At 41.3% G+C, this 16,871-nt stretch overlaps 1 long non-coding RNA gene across 2 annotated transcripts in view; it reads right to left on the bottom strand.

Moving 5' to 3' along the window:
- Positions 1-16,871, bottom strand: part of LOC136992418 (uncharacterized) — a 47,829-nt gene that overhangs the window by 29,592 nt on the left and 1,366 nt on the right. Inside the window, exons 1-2 of one of the 2 annotated variants that reach the window (XR_010884655.1) lie at positions 13,859-13,925; positions 11,578-11,686 (exon numbers count right to left, since the gene is read on the bottom strand). This is a non-coding gene — a long non-coding RNA (uncharacterized lncRNA). Of the gene's footprint in view, positions 1-11,577; positions 11,687-13,858; positions 13,926-16,871 lie in introns of those variants that run through there. The other variant, XR_010884654.1, reaches the window with a different exon arrangement.

The raw sequence follows: 16,871 nt of genomic DNA, 5'->3' as shown, positions 1-16,871 counted from the left end.
ATATAGTTGGTCAGCTTGTGGGTTTAAAAGCGCAGAGCTGAAGAGCATGAGAAAGAACCACAGTTCTCACTTTTGCAGGCTCAGAGCACAGATGTGTTTCTAGCATTAAACTTTCTGAAAATATAAGCACACGAGGCCTTGCAGTCTGCCATTTACCCTGAGTGCTTCTGGGATGTAGGAGTAATATCTAATCTCTCAGCACTGCTAAAAGGGTCTTTCTGGGAAAAAAAAAAAAAAAAGGAAAAAAAAAGGTAATTTAAGAGCTAAGATGGAAAGCCAGCAGTATTAGGGTTAGGCATCCCTTGCTACCCCCAGCCCACCAGCTGTGCTCTGTGGGATGTTTTCCCTGCCAGAGCTGCATTAAAAACACCCTGTCCTCTACTTGATTTCCACAAAGAGAAAGTTCCATTTATCCATGTCAGAGCTCAACCCCAAGCTCACATTTCTATTGCTAAAGGGTACTCTTTTATGCTCCATACACCTTGATTTTAACCTGCAAACCACAGAGAGAATCCTCTGCAGGATCCTCTTAAAAAAAAGAGAAAGCCTAATGCTACGCACAGAGCACCAAGTTATTCACGTTCCCTGGGACAACGTTGCTTCAAAGGCCAGGAACGGAGGACAGAGCCTGCACTAACTGTGCTAGACTGCAGCCTTTCTCCATAGTGGTAAACAGTTGCACCTAAGCCACCCTACGTACTCATCTCAACAACACGAGTTAGGATTGCAAAGTTGACATGTCAATTGAGAGGACTTGTTCTGAGAATAAGTCACCAAATAAGTCACTTGGTCAAAGCCCAAAAGCTTGCCAAAATTTTGTTATTAGAGATGGCAACACACATACGGTGTGAGCAAGTTTCCTTGGAAAGCAGAATTCATTTTGAAATCCATTGAGCCCTGGTTCTCTCTTATGCTCTCATCCCCTTTTGGAAAATTTCCCTATATATTCATATGCTCAGTACACACAAATCCCCCTCCCCTCCTCTGAACCCCAGTACTATGACCATAAAATTCGCAGCTTCCACTGGATCCCACCAGTTTGTCTTGCTTACTGGGCAAGGAGGCAGCACGCGCAGCTCTGGCCAGCAGCTGGCAGCCGCGCTTGCTGGCCAAGCAGGACCTGTGCGTGGATGGCTCCACTCACTATTTTCTCCCTCTTGCCAGGTAAGTCAAACCAAAATTGCGACCTCTTGTTGGCATGAGAGTCTGTGCATAGACAGTCATGATCTGTGACCACAGATTCTGCAGGGAGGATCTCTATATCCTTAATGACTTAATAACCTTCAGATCTCTACATTTTTTCAGACCTGACTGCTATGGGGAAGAAGTTATTGGGAGAGCGTGTTTGTGGGGGGCTGGGATGATGGTTGACAGGGTCACACAGCGTAATCATACAGTCTCATTTCCTTAGGAAACCAGATGCAATTTTTTTGTTTTTAATAAGGGAGTGAATTGATGTGAGAGCCAAATGCTACTCCATGATAAATACTCTCTCCAGAGAAAATCAAGAAAGGGCCAGTGAGACAGCAATGCTCAGTGTAATTCTTTCTGTACTATTCTGTACTAGCTTCATTATTTCCTGAGAAACATCTCTCTAGGTAATTCTCTGAAGAACTCACTGTTCCATCCACTGACTTGAATTTATCCCATATAGAGCAGATATATTTAGAAAAAAATTACAGTCAAAACCATATGATGCCATCATTGATTTATGCGCAGAGAGATAACAAATAAGCAATAAAGTTAAAGAGTAATGAGAAGTCTAGCAGATGGGCAAAGCACCAAAATAAACATTCTGATAAAAACACAGATTCAGCAAATCACCAAACCCAATGTGTTCTTGGGAATTTGGGTTTTATTTGGGTTAACTAAATAAATTTGCTAAGACTGTCATTAAACTATTATAATACTAAGGCACAGAACACGACCAAGGACAAATCACAGAATCACAGAATGGTTGAGGTTGGAAGGGACCTCTGGAGATCATCTAGTCCAACCCCCCTGCTCAAGCAGGGTCACCTAGAGCACACTGCACAGGATCACGTCCAGGCGGGTTTTGAATATCTCCAGAGAAGGAGACTCCACAACCTCTCTGGGCAACCTGTTCCAGTGCTCTGTCACCCTCACAGTGAAGAAGTTTTTCCTCATGTTCAGATGGAACTGTCTGTGCTTCAGTTTGTGCCTGTTGCCTCGTGTCCTGTTGCTGGGCACCACTGAAAAGAGTCTGGCTCCATCCTCTTGACACCCTCCCTTTAGATATTTGTATACATTAATAAGATCCCCTCTCGGTCTTCTCTTCTCCAGGCTAAACAGGCCCAGCTCTCTCAGCCTTTCCTCATAAGAGAGATGCTCCAGTCCCCTAATCATCTTTGTAGCCCTTCGCTGGACTTGCTCCAGTAGTGCCACATCCCTCTTGTACTGGGGAGCCCAGAACTGGACCCAGTACTCCAGATGTGGCCTCACCAGGGCTGAGGAGAGGGGGAGGATCACCTCCCTCGACCTGCTGGCAACACTCTTCCTGATGCACCCCAGGATACCATTGGCCTTCTTGGCCACAAGGGCACATTGCTGCCTCATGCTTAACTCGGTGTCCACCAGCACTCCCAGGTCCCTCTCCGCAGAGCTGCTTTCCAGCAGGTCAACCCCCAACCTGTACTGGTGCAGGGGGTTATTCCTGCCTAGGTGCAGGACCCTGCACTTGCCTTTGTTGAACTTCATGAGGTTCCTCTCCGCCCACCTCTCCAGCCTGTCCAGGTCCCTCTGAATGGCAGCACAGCCCTCTGGTGTATCAGCCACTCCTCCCAGTTTTGTATCGTCAGCAAACTTGCTGAGGGTGCACTCTGTCCCTTCATCCAGGTCATTGATGAAGAAGTTGAACAAGACTGGACCCAGGACTGACCCCTGGGGGACACCACTAGCTACAGGCCTCCAACTAGACTGCGCTGCTGACCACAACCCTCTGAGCTCTGCCATTCAGCCAGTTCTCAATCCACCTCACTGTCCACTCATCTAACCCACACTTCCTGAGCTTGTCTATGAGGATGCTATGGGAGACAGTGTCAAAAGCCTTGCTGAAGTCAAGGTAGACAACATCCACTGCTATCCCCTCCTGACTCCCCTGGGAATGACCCAGCCAGTCATTCCAGCATAGAAAGCTATCAGATTGGTTAAGCATGATTTCCCCTTGGTGAATCTGCGTAAGTATAATGAAGGAAGGACAGTGGATAACAGACAGAAAATGCAGATCTTATTGTAACTCAATCATAGACACTTTGCCCCATCACATAAATTAAAAAAATCATTCTAAACAAGCTGCCCTTTCCCACAGTCTGTGTCACTAAAACTAGATAGAATAATTGTATTTTTGTATCCGGAGCCCTCAGCAGCTATTTCTTATATTGTGCCTTGATGTTTTATATGAAATCGCTTTCATTTCAGGAAACTGGGTTGAACTTGGAAAAAAGTGCAGTAAATGTGTGCAAAATGCTCTGCCATCTTAATATGACATGGCAACTTGGCAAAGTAACTTCTCATTAGCAGTGTTTTTGGTCAACTTGGTTCCTGTTTTCTACTGCAAAATAGGAAATGTCAGATAAATAATACTTTTGTTTTGGGGAATCTGGCCTCATTATAACCAAGAAACCCAGCACCAGTATTGCTTGTGGCTTGGGTGCGGATTCTGAAACTCAGCTGCTCCCTCGCTCCCATAGCTTGGCTTTGAGCTTGCTCACAGACAAAGAAAGTGGGAAAACTGCCCTTTTGGTCAGCAAAGCACAGTCACAGGCGCTACTGTGTGATAACCAAAAATGATTCTAAGTGAGTAACACTTCTGTATAATCCATTGCAATCTGCAAATGAAACAGAAGGATTTTCAATGGCATGGTTTTCTTGTACATACAGCTTGTGTACAGAACTAACATTTAATTATACCTTTTTGAATTAAGAGTATCTGAAAATCTCCTCCAACTGTAATTAGAATCCAACGATGGCAGACATATTTCCAGAGAAAATCATCTGTTATGGGCAGAAAATGAGACTTACAGGGCCTGAATCCAAGATCAAATATTTAAAACAGTTTTAGAGAAATCATTTCTAGTACTGTGGTTTCACAATAGCCATAAGTCAATCCAAGTGCAAGATGCCAACAAAAAAATTGTCCTGCCCTTCTCCTTTACCCACCCATGTATTTACTCCCTTTTCCTAGGCCCTCTTATGCTTGTGTGACCAGATGATGAGCCAGAGCAGGATACTGATTTAGCTGCAAAATATTTATATATTATTTATTGTGTCAATTATCAGCTGCATCACTTACTTGATCTGTTTTACTATGTGCCTACAAAAGTGTGACTGCCAGCACAGGAGCGGGGACAACAACAAGCTGCTGGAGGCTGGGTGACATCCCCTTCCAAGAAGCAACCTCCTCTTAGTTCAAATTAGGAAAATCACAGACCAACGGTCTTAGTTACAATAGCGCTTTCAAACCATGCATGAGTAAAACACTTTATATTGCTATTAATAAACAATTTGGTTCGTATTGCAGCAGCACCTCATGAGGATGGGAGCCGAACGTGCAAGACGCGTAAGAGGGCAAGCTCCCCGCCACGTGGGCTGACAGCCCAAAGCCCTGACCCTGCAGCCGGGCGCCCGCTCACGCAGCGTCCCTTCGCGCGAGCAGGCGACGGGCTGGAGGGGCCTGTCTGCAGCTAAAGCTGCTTCCACCTTTAGAGTTAGGGTCTTAGCAATTTCCCAGCATTTGAACTCAGCATGAACAGACATTTCTAAAATAATTTTGCAGGCAACTCTTATGAGTAGCTTCAGTTAGAAACAAAAGCCAAATGCTGTATGAATGGGGAAACTTCAGTCACAGGAGACTGTATAGAGGTTTCCTCAAATATATGTTTGTTGGATATGGATGTCTCAGTATATCAAAACAGTATTTTCTAAATTAAGGGGGATTTATATAAACAGAGCATAGCCTCTAAGCTGCTGTTTACTGTCTGTCTGGTATAAATATTTATGATCATTCTAAAATTAGTGATTTTTCTAAAGTGCCCATTCATTTAATACAGCCCATGACAGTTTCTATAGTAAATCATAAGGATTTTAAGTGGGGCAGAATCAGGACTTGGAAAAGTGGGGGACACCTTCAGTTCTGCCAGTCCCTGCAGGGTCCCTGCATCAGCATTAAAGGATAAAAGAAATCAGATATTCCATTTCCATTGGAATTAAAAGTTCGCATGTAATATGCCCACAGAGTGTCCTCCAACGTAACACCCCTTGAGACAAGCACTTTTCTTCCAGCTTTATATACTATGCTTTGCTTCTAAGGTTTTTTCCACGACTAGCTAATGCAAAAGGAATGGTAGCAGACCTCTAATGGGAAAAAGCGGGACAAAGGTTTTCTCTGAAGAATTTTGATCTCCCTTTGCTTTACTGTCTCTGCTTTTTGGCATTCTGGATCTTTCTGAGCTTTGCAATAGGAGTCTATGCTGGACAGAGAGCTGTAAACGGGTTGAAATGACTGGCTGTACTTAATAATTGCTTAAGTCAGAGCATTTAAAAGTACTCTAGTTTGTTTTTCTTTCTTGTCTGGTTTTAAATGCCTTGGTAAAAAACACACCAGATACTCTGACACTTGTATATTCTTTTGATTTTTGTCTATTTTCCAAGACATTCACCCCCTAGCACCAGTTTACACGCCCTTATGTACAATGTCAATGTATGTATAAATATCTATCAAAACATAGAAATACGGAATTTGTTGCCATATGTATGTGAGGTTTGCAGGCTGTACAATTCAGCATTTCTGTGTGGTAAAATTATGTTGAAATTGCTCCTGTCTGTTCTGCTGGACAGTCTCATAAATATAGCTGTTTGCAGGCACCACATATAGGTTTCACTATCTAAAAAACAGACCCTCTTTCTTTGTACACAGTTTACTAACTGTACATTCATTAAGCACTGTTTAATTATCTGAAAATATATTTAACTCTTGTCAAGTTGTTGTGGGTAAGATGCTTCTAGGTAACATAAACGGTGCAGTCTTACTGCTAAGAAGTTGACACTCATATGTCAAATTTGCTTAGAAGAAGCTGTTACTATTGCCTGTAGAGCACAGGATTGGAATTTCTGCTAGCTGCACTAGAGAACATCTCTTGCACTAACATTCAGCCATGTCCTGAGTTTCAGGTTCCTGCATAAGTAATGCAGGACTGCCAAAATTAGTCTTGCAAAATTGTTCTTGTTTCTCAGCCTGGTGGATTGTTCTTTTTTTCCAACTATAAATTACCACTGACATTTTCATTCTTTGCCTGATCACATTAGTAATGAAGAAGTAGCTGTAGATGGTAATTTTGCTTGAAATTTTACTGGTGATGAGTGCAACTATTTTTCATAAGTCTGTTTCTTAGTACATTTCTCATTATTTCCAAAGAAAACTTGCTCCAGGATGTTTGGAAAACTTTTAACACACTGGCAAATGTTTACCAAACTATCACTTAACAAAATTACCATGAAATTAGTTGCTAGGTTTGCTGCAGTAACGAAAAAAGTCAATCTCTAATTACAGTTGTAAACATTGTAACATAGTAAACCAAATTATTTGACTATAAATAAAACAGTTTATAGTAGGCAAGCTTCCCAGTCTGATATCATTTACTGACCATCTCTCTCAAAGCCAAATGAATTGCTTATGCCTCAGGTTTTTGAGATTCATTTTGTGCCACTTTCTGCAGATAGTAGTTATTAGCTCATATCGCGAAAGTTGCTGAGCTTACAAAATCTCAGCTATAAAATGAGTTCCTGCTCACATCATCTTGTATTCTCTTTGCAGTTACTGGATCTAGTCCAATTTTTTTTTTTTTTTTTTTAATCCACGTGGGCTGCTGCAATACTGTGCTAGACGGAATCTGTCTAGGAAGAACATTGCATTCTGCTCCTTTCCTCCTCTGGCAGACACTCAGTGTGCATAGATAATTCAGTCCACCCTTTCTTAACTTGCTGGTTTTTGCTCTGCCTTTTTCCATTCTTTTGCTCCTTTTTAAGCTATCTTTTCTTTCAATAACATCTGTACAATTTTCAAGTGTTTCTGATTATATTAATTTCATCTTCATCTCTTTTCCCTCTGATTTCCTGCAGCTCTTCTTTTTTTGTGAGCTGCATTTCCTATGGTCCTTCTCTTTGCTTATTAGCAAGCCCTGTCAAGACTTGCTTTTGCCACAGTGCACTATGTTTTGCTACTGCACAGCTCTCTCTGCAAGGCTACTGGCTACTGTGAGGATATTAGGCAGCCCTGTAGAGAGGCTTGTATTGCGCTATGGGAAAAGCTGAACTCTGACCAAACAAATACAACTCCATTTTGCTTCCTTTCAAAGATCAATTTTTTTGCAGCAGCTGCCAGCAGCAGAACTAAATGAATCAAGTCGCAAGGCCATCAGAAGATATGGATGTTTCTGGATTTTTATGCAGGGACTGGTTCAGATTCTGTTCTTAAAATGGAACAAATATCAGCGAAGAGCTTATGAACAGCAGCAAAAAATTGTGCAAGTACAGAGAAAGCAGTGTTAAGAATTAGCTTTTACTGATTTGACTATATGAGTATTGACTATTGCACAGCATCTAGAGCTGACAGCAGAACTGAAATCTCCCTTCTGGGACATCACAAAAAAACTACGACAGAAAAACTAGCAGCTTCTCAGGGAAATGTTAAGAAAGATATGAAAATTGTTCAAACTTGAACAAAACACTTCTGTGTTTTGGAGATTAATTCTTGTTTTTTTAGAAGCAGCTCTCATTCCTGGTTATGTTCAGTTACTACCATGGAAGTGACTCTAGATGCTGTCCATTTTTCTTTTGCTCTTCTGTCATTTTATCCCTGTTACTGAATGTCATCAGCAAGGTTACCTAGGAGAACTATATACCAGTGCTTCTGCAAGCTTTGGGGAAAGAAATGGGGAAAGTAAGATGCAGAATATTAAGTATCTCCTAAGAGCAGCTAGGACTTCTGTCCGTGATTATGATAAGACCACAAGTTTGCGGCTGCTGTTCCAGGCCTGAACCACAAGAACTCTCCGAAACTTCCTTCCCTGCTATCACACCACTTTTTTACCGAGTCATCATCCTTCCAATATTAGCATGTAAAGCAATACTTTTTGTTACTACTTGCATGCCCAAGTAAAACCTAGCAGCAAGGGCTGCCCCATAAGTCATGAGAGCCAATCCTGCAGTCCAAAGAGCAGTTGTCTTCTAAGTTGAGTTTTTAATTGAAGTATATTACATCTGACAATAAGGACTTCCCTGAAAACTGACTAAATGAGTGGCATTGCAGCACTTTGTATTTGGCCTTTGTAGTGACTTCCAAGAAAGTTTCAGTTCCCTGATTTGCTCTAGCTAGTTATCACCACAGAAACAAGTCATGCACTGCTGCTTTCAGGAGAAGAGAAAGAGCTGCCCCTTTCCTTCGCTTCAGATTCTGCTGCAGAATGAAAATATAGGCAAGATGTTGGCGTTGGCTACAGAGCTTCAAAATCAAACAACCAGCCAAAATCCCAATGAGTGGGCTCCCAAGCTGACAGTGGATCCTCCCTGACATGAAGGAAGCACTGGGAAAGCTAAGCCACTTGGAGAACTGAGACCAGAAGCTCACTGAAGCTTGGACCATCAATCCAGTATTTGTATGTGCTTTGGACTTTCCCATCTGCAAAATCTGCCTTTCCTTTATGTCTGAATCAAAATGTTGGGCATTTTTGGGACCCAGTATACTTTCCATTCTTACTGTAAGTAGCCTAAAATATCATATGCAACTCATGCAATTTTTTTAGATAAGACTTACCAGCTTTGCTCAACCCTGAATTCCTGTGAACTCTCTACTCTCTATCTGCTTGGGAATAATTTGCTCCTATGCACTTATTCTCAAGCTACATGGTCCGTTTCCCATGTGACCATGGTGGCCTTTATAAGCATATCCATGCCCTGAAGCAATACAGGAACAGAGCATTGAGAGAGGAAATGCTGAAGTCTATTACCACCTCCTGCAAAAGAAAGAATGTGACCGCATGGAAGGCATCTACTTATATCCTGTGTCAGAAAGATGACTCTTGTCCTCTTCACAGAAGTAAAAATAAATAAGGTTCAGCCTAAGTTCAACACACTCAGGTTGCAGATTAGCAGCTCACAGTGTTGGTGAGAGACATCCAGTTTTCCTGAGATACAAGTCCCTTTAAGGTTCAAACTAACAGGCAAGCACAGTCAAATAAAAGTGCACTGTGCAGATGAAGGACATGTGCTCACAGTGAAGTGACTCGTACATTTGGGTTGGGCTTTTGGTTTCGGCTTTTATGAACCACCATTACAGAATCTTTTCACAGAATTGCCCTTAGTCCATGGTCTATCCATTCAAGATCTATAGATCTATGGAACTTGAATAAGTCTATAGAATAGACTGTTTCTATGTTCATGCACTACATTAGAAATTTTTAGGTGCAACTGTAGGTAGACTGTCAATTAATTTCTATCCTCATCTCTTTTGGATAGGAAAGATGTATTAATAAGTAGAAACTGTTCCTTGGTCAGATCTTGCAAGTGGAAACTACTCTCACCTCAGTGTTAGAGAGAGAAATAACAAATGAGAGCAGTAAAGTAACTGCAAATTACTATGAATTTCCAAATCACTGGCCAAATAAAGTCATTCAAACAATGTTCCTTCTTTCCCTCTCTTCCATTCCCATTATTCTCCCTTGTTACACTGCGTAGGAACACTGACTTTAGAGCAAAAGCAAAAGTGAGTTCACTATGGTTTGCAATTCAAAATACTTTAGTGATCTCAAATACAGAAACAATTTAAATTCACATATGAAGATTTATCATGAAGACTGGGAGCTGGCAAACAGTAAAGCAGACAACCCACTGCTTCAGCTGGCAAGCTGGGTGATTAATGTACATTTGCAAATGGGAATGAATCCATCCAAAATGGAAGAAGCCAGGCTGTACTCATTGGATGGGGAAGAAATGGATTCTAAAAAGAATTTGGGATCACAGAAGATAATTAATTGAACATCTTATCAATGTGAATAAACACCTGATGGGAGGGAGTAAAGAAGACGAAGCCAGACTCTACTCAGTGGTGCTCAGTGACAGGACAAGAGGCAACAGGCACAAATTGAAATACAGGAAATTGCATTTAAACATAAGAACAAACTTTTTTGCTGTGAAGGTGGTTGAACACTGGAGCAGGTTGCCAGAGAAGTTGTGGAGTCTCCATCTGTGGAGATATTCAAAACCTGACTGGACATGGTCCTGGGCAGCCTGCTCTAGGTGACCCTGCTTGAGCAGGGGGTGGGACTAGATGATCTCCAGAGGTGCCTTCCCACCTCAACCACTCTGTGATTCTGTAATAAGCTGACTGTGACAAACACAGGGTTTGTAAGTATGATAATGGAAGGATTAGTGACCACCTAAATAATGAGATCTCATAAGTAGGAGCTGATGCTAAATGAATTAAATCAGCTGCAAAGTTTTGACAGTGTTTGAACTGCTGGAATAAAAATTTGCCAAGGCCTATGGAGGCTACTCCATTTTTAAATCAAGATTAGGTGTTTTTCTAAACAACAGCATCTAGTTCAACTAGGAACTAATTCAGGAAAGTCTCTGGTCTAAGTTGTAATGTGTTCAGGTTAGATTTATTAATGGTCTCTTCTGCTCTACATTTTATGAAAGCTCATTGTTGAACAGGCTCTATGCTCCAGAGAACTTAAGTATCTCAGTGCATCTTTTATCTCATGTTTTTTATTACATTCTTTTGGCCTCAGAGCTGAAAAAATATGAAATCTATTTTTCGCACAGTATTGCAAGCATTAGGAAAAACTTACAGTGAGAAGACTATTTGATGCATTTTTTAAACTCTCTAAATTTTTCATTGAAGAAATACAAAGTCCTTTGAAATAGAAAATACAGTACAAGAGAGTCCTGTACAACCCCTGTTTCTCCTTGGTGTGCCCTGCAGTGAACCAGGATGGCTCTTCACAGGGAAAAAAGTAGTGGCTCATAAAAACTTTTTAAAAACAGAGTCTAAAAGATATAAGAATGAAGGAATTATTTTGTTTCCTAAAGTGAAACTGCCAAACTTCAGTAATACTTGCAAGTTTATGGAAAAAGTGGGCTCCTCCATTCTGGCTAGAGGGCGATTAGGTGTCAGAGGCACAGCACTGAAGCTAACAAAGATTTTTTGAGTGAAGCTAGTTCAAAATATGAAGGCACGTGCATCTGAACAGCACATTTTCTAGTTCACTGTGTCACTGGGACATCAGTCAGTGTATGTAGCATGTTACACATGAACAGAGTCCCTGAAGGGGCCTGCTGTAAGCCAAATATTTATTTTGTGGATTGTATAGTGATAGGTTTTTTAGGTCTGTGCAATGTCTTTCCTCCAGCTATAGCGTGCTGATGCCATTAAGGTCATAGGGCACAGCTGGCCACATGTCCTACTTTGAAAAGCAGAATATTTTTCCCATTCCTCTCTTTGACTTTGGCAGCTTTTCGTAGTGAAGGCATGGTAGCTTGTGAATCTCCGCTGTAACGTACCTGGTAAGCGGAAGTCTGGGCTCAGCGTTGGCACAGTCCAAGTCAGGCAGCAGACTGAGAGCGGGGGGCTGCTTTTTGCAGCCTTCTGTCAGGCAGCCAGACCAAATCCCTTTAGACACAAAGACAACATTTTCAGATAACTAACAATCAATCAGTGACAGACCAGACAAAATGGTGTGTTTCAGAAAATTACTGCTCAGGAAGAAAGACTAGAAATATCAAGAGAAAGACGATTCTCAACTTTACAGAGCTATATTAAATACATGCTTTTTTTTTTCAAAAAGAAAAGAAATAAAATTTTAGCAGCTAAGTATGTTTGACTTTTTTTTTTCCCCCTGTCAGAAGAATCTTAGGCTTAAGTTGAAGTCTTCCCCATGTGAAAAGGATTAAAAAAGAATTTGTTCCCTCTATTACATTGTTCTTTTCAGAAACAGGAAAGACAGACATTTGTAACATAATGATTCCACCCATGCAACTAGATGCACATGGCCAAAAACCTGTGCCCAAATGGTATCTGGGACTCCAGGGCAGATACATCTCCCTGCAGGGACGGAGCCCCAGGGAAACAAACCTCTGCATTTCTAATTTGTTGGAGCAGTCTGGAAGAGGCTTTTGAATCTGCAAGGATCAGGGCCCAGAAGTGGCCAATGAATCTTACCCTGAAGCCTCCCCCTGAATCTTTCACTCAACTTCCATTAAAGGAAAAACAAAACAAAGTAAAAAAAAAAATCAAAAAAGGAAAGCAATATAAAGAACATCGCTCACTGTTGCAATTGCAGTAAAAATCTCAAAATCCCTTCCCCCCTAAACTCCCAATTTCCTGAGCAAACATAACTGATTAGACCGCAGAAACCCTGGAATGAGAGTACAAAAAGGTACAACTGTCTCACTCACATAAGCAAGGGTCTAAATATTCAGTGAGGGTAAAGTAAGTGCCAGCATTATTTTCTGGAACTGGCGCTTTGTTTATGGGATTCACCCACAAAGTTTATTTTGTAAAAGAAGTGCAAATAGGCACTGCCATTTCTTTTTTTTTAAATCCAAGTCTGATGTCTGGCAGAGGTCTGTAGCACCTTCATGGTGGAGATCACTTTGACAGCTGAACTGTGGGCTGCCTGCCTAATACAGAGTTAAATGTGTAGTTCACAACCTGTGAAAAAGAAAACACTTTTACTTTTTATAACTCCTTCTTATGGGGAGAGGGAAGAAAAATGAGTAAAACTATTGCCAACTTTAAAAGACTGCTGATTTTCTAAAATGCACCAGCATTAATGACTAGTTAGCAATGGAGAAGAAATATCTTACAAAACATTAATGGTGAAGTAATTGTAACTTTTTACTAAAAAAAATGCATTCAAAACCTGGAGGAGTGGAATGCTTTTGATCAGCTTCCATCTGTTTACTAACACGCAGGTGGCTAAAAATATATATTTACCAATCACAGGTAACATGAGTTTAATATATCAGCAAGAAACTTAAGGTCATTTAAAATTTAACAATCTTCTTTTTACTTGCGTGATTGCAATCTTTGAAGTAATGTTCAGAATAAAGTAGGAGTTTTCTGTGGAACTAACCTGATTTGAGCATAGTTAAAGGGTAGCCTTTGAAAGACCGCCAATACAAATGATCCTTTTTGATAAAGTCTGCCTCGAGCATGATGAAATATAGCCCTTGGATCTGATTCACTAAAAGTTTCTGTCCTTTTTGAGCACCTTTTAAGTTAAAAAAAAAAAAAAAAACAAAGAATTTCAGCCAAAAGTTTACCCTAACGATAAATCTAGAATGTTGACCTGAAATAGGGATTGCCTAACTGCTTTTTATGTTTTACTAAATGAAGATATTTATTCCAGTGTGATGTTAATTAATTACTGTCTGATGGGCTAAGTTGGAGACCTCAGGACAGGACTGAATAATCAAAAGCAGAATCTTTTCTCATTTTGTCTGCATTTGCTGCTGAAATTAGTCTTTTGGAGCACTACTCTGGCTCTTTTATGATGAATTTAGAACTATGAAGGCTGTTTGCAGAAATGGTTGGATTTGCTTAGCGGAGCTGGAATGCAAAGGCCATGGTATTCTCATTCACCCTTTTTCTCCTCCCTTCCCCCATACAGAAGTACATTGTTTTATGTATACAGCTTGTACTGAAAGTACCATATAGCCCAAATACAGACAGATACAACTATGTAATAGAGTGTTTTAGTACATACTGAGCTTTAAATGTATGCTTTAGATAGTATACTGTCAAACTGGAGCCCGAATGGATTACGTGCACCCTACGTACATTTCTTAACAGCTGAGAAGGTGAAGAGAAACACTAGGTACATTTTTTTTGTCCAGTTTTATCAATTTAGTTTCTGTGACAGTGCACAGCCTTGATGAACACTCATCTGGAAACCCAGGACAACCATTTCCCTTCATCTGTAGTAGGATGCCTTAAACTTCCGAAGGCTGTTCCTTCTGCTTCAGGAAAATGAGCAAAATGCTGTAACTTGGCAATTTTGCTACCTCCTGCTGAAGTCCTGCATGTTTCCTTCCCGTTTGTGGCCCACCTTGGATCACCCTCATGTTGCTACCGGGTTGTGTTTTGTACTTTGAGAAACACCACCTCAGACTGCCTGTTCAAAAATGCAAGCCGCTGTCAGCTTCTCTTTGATGCCAATATTTTAAGAGGTTACTTGGTGCCATTGTTAACATCAGTCTTCTGCTCATCTACAGACCTTGCATACGACACAGATTTCTTCTGCTATCTTATTCACGAAGTCTTGTGATTTCCACTCATTTTAGTCCAATGATGATTAAATACAAAAGGCAGGCAGCAGTGGAAAGCTTTCCTGCCTCTTTTTAGAGGCTAGAGTGCAGGGATCACAGGCTCAAATATATGTTCCTTTTTATGATAAATAAAGGCTCACTTCATTCCCAGGTTTGAAAGGATTAACCTTCCCCTCTGGCTCAGGTGGCGTGTGCAGGGCCCCTACACATCACCACAACATTACGGAAATCTCTGAAGCCCTGCAGTGAGTTTCAGTCTTTGCTCCTTGTTTGGAGATGCCACAAAGCGAACCTCCCGCACACTGAAAAATCTCTGCTTTCAGTAAAATATTCCATAAGTGCCAAAGCATGTCATAAAACATAGTGTTGCAATTCCTTCTGCAGTGTTCAGTAGCATGTGTAAACTTTGCTTGTGTAACCTGACACTTGCTCAATGAACACAGGCACGTGAGATGTGAGATGGTGGTAACAAGCCGTGAGCCTCCGTGGGGGCCTCTGCAGCACCGCTCGTACTGTAACAGGAAACAGAGATCACTTTTCCAGCTGTATTAGAAAAACAACTCTTGCCAAAATTGCGTGCTGCATTTGAATAACACACAAGTTAGTATCAAGTGGCAAATTCTTCTTAAGGTTTTTTAATTTTAAAACACATTCTGCCACTGATGTCTTCCAAAAATACACAAGACAACCCTGCTACAGCACAATAAACCATTTTCTACCCTTGTTTTTCTGTATTTCAACACATTTTCCAAAGTGCTACTCTTAGTCAAAACAGATGTGCTGTTTCTACATTTAGCAAACAAAAATGTAAACGTTCCACAGTTTAGATGAAATAAAAATGTTATGAACAAGAATTCTTCCCTTTCTCTCCTGCCTTTTTAAGCAAACGTTTCAATTTGCCTCTAACCAAGTATTTAAGCTTCTTTGAAAGCAATATTGCCAAAAATGAAATCACGAAGTGGCTTTCATTCTATCTTCAGACCCACAAACTGTGAGACACGGCAGCATCCTGGGACTCAGTAACTGACAGCCAGCCCTCTTATCATTTCATGCTCACACGAATGTGCTCAGTTTTTCAAATCTCAGTGAACAGTAAAATAAAAAAGACATTTGGTTAGCAGGAAAGTTTTTTCTTTAAAACGTTCCTAGCAACCGCAGGAAAATTTTTAATCTTCACAGCCGATACGTTAAAATTGCTTTGGCAGGAGCCAAAGGTGAGCCGGCCGCGGTTTCCAGAGAGGCGGCACATGCCCGTTCGGGATGTGGCAAGCGCAGGCTCGGTGCGCACAGCTGGGCTGCTGCCCCGTGCCGCGCACAGCCCGGGCGTACGATGCAGCCTGGCAGGGCTCATCCACCAGCCGTGTGTCTGAAGCCAACCCTGCGTAGTTACGCTACATGGTAAATATTGCCTAAGCTTTATCAATCAACATTTATATCACAGGAGTACTCCGAAGCTCTAGACCACGCTACAGGCATGCAGGTGTGACACAAACTCCTGCAAAAAGAAAGGATTCACATCACCACAAAAGCGAAACACAAAAGCTGGGAACATGATTGCTCCATGTGCAGCCTGTAAATGTAGAGCTGAATTTTGAAGGATGCCAGTCAGAACTTCTCTGCTGACCTTGAGTTTGATCAGAGCTTTTAGTTCTCCTGCTTAAACGAACAGGAGCAGCTGTTTGCCGTCCAAGAGCAAATGCCTTCGGCCTTTGCCAGTCCTGAGGAAACTCTCGGGATTCTGCTTGGAGTGTTAGGAATAAGAAAACAGTATTTGGTGCTTGTGTTTCAGTGGCAAAATCCTCATTCCAAATAATTTTTATGGATACAAATTACATGTACTATGTCCAGTAATGCCCTCATGTAGCTCTGACTGGAAATAAGTTAGTTACAATGCTGAAAAGAAAACAGTTGGTACGTGTGATGTTACCTAAACTAGCCAGTTTGTGTACTTTAATGTGAGGTAAAGGGATATTGCTGAAGGAAACGGAAAGGACAGCGTTGGGGCAAATATTCAGCCATTATAGACACAGAAAATACATCCAGAAATGCACATACTGTACCTTTGGTGCTGAAGTGTCGTTGCTACGGTTGCTTTTTAAAAGCTGGACTCTTTCACTGGCTACTCTTTGCAATTTCTCTGTCCCCGTGAAAGCCTGATGCTCTTACAACAAATACCAGACAAATACACATAATATGTAATGGTGCGTGTCTTCCTTGTTTTACTCTGGTTTAAAATAATTCTAGGTACAGAAACCTGCAAGAGTCTTTTCTTGGGCCCTGGATGAAGGCCGCACTGATATGCTCAGGATGGAAAAAGTAACTGAATCTATTACTACAAGCAGAGTACGCTGGTGACAAACACTAGCACTGCTTATGTTGTATTAACATTTCCCAAGGCTTTTTCTTGTCTGGGTTTGTTGCCTCTTCTGCATGACTGTACCTCCCCTTCCCTCTGTTGCATCCACCAAAGAGAAAGTTATCACTGAACTTCTGACAGCCCTAACCTCGGAGTGAAAAAGTGGTGT

Source organism: Apteryx mantelli, chromosome 7 (assembly GCF_036417845.1).
Source record: "Apteryx mantelli isolate bAptMan1 chromosome 7, bAptMan1.hap1, whole genome shotgun sequence".
Lineage (NCBI taxonomy): Eukaryota > Metazoa > Chordata > Aves > Apterygiformes > Apterygidae > Apteryx > Apteryx mantelli.
This window is presented reverse-complemented; position numbering and strand designations above follow the sequence as displayed.